Raw genomic sequence first — 4,354 nt, 5'->3', positions numbered from 1 at the left:
ACTGGTGTCTCCACTCCCCTGGCAGCCACAGTGCAGAGTCACGCTCCTTGGATGGGGGATAAATTAGGAGAACTAGTGGCACAAATGCACTCCATGATTCACACGTGGCAAAATGAAAGAGAACGATCGATGTATAGAGCTGCTTTCACATTAAGAAACGAACAATATTTACTTGCATCCCACAGGGCCAAGCACCTGCCTTGCTGCACACGCTTTTGTTCAGAAACTGTTTGAATGATGGTCTCTGGAGGACACTCAAAAGATATTATGTAGATGATATTCTGGGGACCACAGCTACAGAAGAAGAGTTACAAGAAAAATGTATCTGAGTTTTAAAATTAATAGACCAAGAGGGATTTAAAGTCAATTCGAATACAGAACATTTAATGCAATCCCAGGTTACCTGCTGGAGAACTGGAACTGGTGAAACAAGATAGATGTTAGAAAGAGTAAACTTTCTGTGAAATGAAGACTCTCATTACTCAGACTGAACTCTGGAGAGAGCTGGGAGGATTGGATTTCTTGTGGCACCGTATCTGTAACTTTGCTAGTACTATCAGAGCATTATGACAATTACAGAAGAAACAGAAATGGAGCTGCAGCAAGGAGTATAATGGCAATTTACCTATAGCAAAAGAAGCTGCTCAAAAATCTCCTACAATAGAACACACAGTTGAAGGAAAGTCGGTGATAGTAAGAATTTCAGCATGAGCTCATTCCATGGGAGCAGTACTGTTACAGAAAAGTAGTGAAGAAAAATGGATACCAGTAGAGTATGCGTTCCCCCTTCCCCAGGAGCCAGACCAAAATTTCCCTGACCATGAGCAAGCCAGGTCTGGTCTGTGATGGTCCTTGTAGCTTTCGTCATTGATACTTCGGTTGCACCCCAATCTACTCATACACTACCCTTAAGCACAAAGAAAATAAATGGGTTAAAATGTGGATGTTCTTTGAAAGGAAACCAGCAATAAACCAAAGGTACTGTGTGCCCATAGGAGTGCTAAGCTTGTACAGAGGGGAAAAATAATTGAGGATGGTGTTATTAGTGGAATGAGGGAACTAGAGAAAGGATGTTGGCAAGGAGCAAAAGCGCAGGCTGTCACAGAAAGCAGTAAAAGACATAAATCCAATATCTCTTCACAGATCGCTACCTTGTTGATACAAGAGTAAAATACTGGTTGTCTTATAGTGAGAAGGGTGATGGTAAGCAGATAATGGGACACCCACAAAGAAAACTGGATGTTTATTTTACACGCCTAGAGAGAGAGTGGGAATAAAATATATGTGAAGGAAGCTAAAGCACGTAAGAGGGTTGAACACAATGCTAAGAAACAATGTAATGAGCAAGTATATATACTGATTCTGAGTTTATTTACAGTAGCCTCCGCCAGGAATCAGCTAGGAGAAAAGAAGGGATGCAAATCATCTCAGACTGGTATAACATTATAAAATAAACAAACAAACAAATAAATAAATAAATAAAACTAAAAAAGGGGAGAGAGAGAGAGAACAAGGTACTATAAAAAGAGTTTATGTTTGGCCCCAAATGAAGCCAATAAAAATGGCATGAGGAGTGTGCAGTTTACTCAAAGGACAGTGAGGCGCTGGCACAGCTGCTCAGAGAGGCTGTGGATGCCCCATCTCTGGAGGGGCTCAAGGCCAGGCTGGCTGGATTGGGCCCTGGGCAACCTTATCCAGCATTTGGCAACCCTGCCCATGGCAGGGGATTGGAAATGGGTGGGCTTAAGGTCCTTTCCAACCCAAGCCATTCTGTGATAACACGACACAAAAGTGACCTAATAGAAGAAATCTGCGAGCGCTACTGCATTGGCCAAGGGTATTGGCAGATACTGCAAATAGATCATGCACTTAAACTGTCACAAACAAAAGAAAGAGGTCTGTATCTGACACCACGAATATATTTTCAGGTTAGGTTGGAGCTTTTCCCACTAGAAGGAATACAGCCACTGTAACTGTAAATATGCTGTTGAAGGATATTGTCCATAAGTATGGAACAGCAGTTGAGATAGGATGAGATGAAGGAGAGTTTTTTGTAAGTGAAGTAACTCAAGTCTTATGAGTAACTGGGATATTAAACGAAGACTCAGGATACACTACCACTTGCAGTCCTCCAGACTGGTAGAAAAAAAAAAAATGAGTCGGAGTATTAAAAATAGACTAAACTTAACTGTAGGGCAATATCCAAAATGATGGACTGAAAAATTACCTTTGATCTTAGTAGGTTTAAGAAGCAGTGACAAATGAGGGACTGGTTTACAACAGTGCCATATTTTGTTCAGCTAGTGTGTTTCTTGGTGGCTCCATGTCCAAGACCCTAAAACATTGGGCAGGGTAAGGAAGAAATAAGGCTCAGAAGCAACACGAGAAGGATAGGGAAGCTGAGGAAAGAATAAAATTCATACATTGATTATGAAGTAGAGGGCAAAATAATTTATCTGAAATCGGATAGAAAGGAACAAGCTCCCGGCGCCCAGCCTGCTCAGTGAGCCCAGCCCTGTCCCACTTCAGAAGTAAGGGACTGCCACTCACTCATGCTGGCATGCGTGGCTGCAGCAGATCTGTTTATGTGCTTGCAGTATACTGCAGCATATGAGCAGTGCTGGTTTATGCCTCGAGCTTTGCTTATTTTCTATTTTGGTAGGGCAACAGATTTTACTACAGCCCCACGAGCAAGCAGCAGCTGAGAGAGTCATGGTGCAGCGATGCAAACTCCAAGGCAAAGCGGAGGAGTTGAGGTCTCCGGCAGTTTGCAAGAATTTTTAACTTGGCTCCTCACTCCATATTAGCAGCTTTGTTCTTTTTATAAATTGCATTAATTATAGACATTTAACAAGGCAGCAAATGACTGTGAAGCGCCTTGGAGAATCCAAGGCGACCTTTATGGGCTTCGAGGCCAAACTAGTGTCTTTTTCATAGTGATATAGCTAACCTGCGACCTAGCCTGCCTTAGCCTCAATTACCTTGCTGCAGCTGCTTAATGGGATAGTAATAACTTAAGATCCCAAATTAAAAATTGTTACAGCTCTTAAGGGAACCTTGAGAGTTGCAGCTCAAAGATCTGGATCCACCCAGATTGGGAAATCATAGCTGAAGCTTTGGAAAAATGTTCTAAAATTACAACAGCTGAATGAAGTAGGTAGTTCTGTTCATTTACGGGACAATTCCCCAAGGAGGACCAACTCGAGGAGAAGCAGCCAGACCTAGTGCTGATTTCTGTAATGCTCTTCTGAGCAAATGCCTGAGTGAGGAGGAATTTAGGAGGGGGGCACATAAGAGAGGAAGGAGAAAGGATGCTTGAAGCGAATGGGAGGCTAACTGTATGCTGTCAGCAACAGCTAGCCAGTTACAGTTTGAGAGAACTGAGGGTAAAATATACCTAAACAGAGATCTGAAATGGGAAATACGTATTGAATTGGAAGGTATTATGACTGAGCAACAGTAGAGGTAACACTGAAGGGTGATGGCATTTGTAAGTATTGGAGGATACCTGCTCCAGTAGCAGAAAGTAACCATTAGGTCATACATTTCTTTCAGGAATAAGCGATAAAAATTCATACGCAGAGAATAAGGATGCTAGAAGTCTATACAGAAACGTTACTATTGATGATGCAAACAGCTACCGGTACTTCCTCAGCTTGCTGTCCCCCTAACTGTTGTGCTGCCTCTGTGCATCCCAAGCCCAGCTCTGATACTGCCCAGCTGCATAACCTTGGGATGCACTTCTGAGCAAACTGCTCAGTCGTGAGACAGCTGGCAAGAAGATAAGAAGGGCAGAAACAGGGGGAGGAAAGCTGAGAGCTTTGAGCCAGAGAAAGTGATTTGTATCAACAGTGAAAGCTAGATGAAACTGGACTTGAGCATCTTAATTGTAGGCTACTTTCCTCAGAAGTGAACAGCAATAGCATTAGTCATGCATCTGAGCTACATCAGGTGACAGTGGTATTAGGCTATGCAAAAACAAGGTGATGCTGTATTTGTGCAGTACTGGAGGATTGAAAGCGTGTGAAATTCTGCCATGAGACTTGAGTGCCAGAACCGATAAACTCAAGCACCAAGGCTGCCCAAGGCCACCAGCTCACATGAGCATCAACAGCTGTGGCTGCTATCTGCTGTGAGCAGCAGTAGCTGAGTTACTGAGCACCAACAGCACAGCTGATTGTGATCTCTGTCCCTCCCTTGATGAACTCCCATCAGGGAAACTGCAACACAGGTGGGGCTAGGAAGGTGAGAAGTGGGAGGCATTAGGAGACAATTGAATCTGCAGATGAGAAAAGGGGCTGCCAGAGTCTCGAGTGTGGGAGATTTTAAAAGAGGATTTGGAGGCTTTGCTTTT

Source organism: Gallus gallus, chromosome 5, assembly GCF_016699485.2.
Source record: "Gallus gallus isolate bGalGal1 chromosome 5, bGalGal1.mat.broiler.GRCg7b, whole genome shotgun sequence".
NCBI lineage: Eukaryota > Metazoa > Chordata > Aves > Galliformes > Phasianidae > Gallus > Gallus gallus.
Note: the sequence above shows the minus strand (reverse complement) of the source record.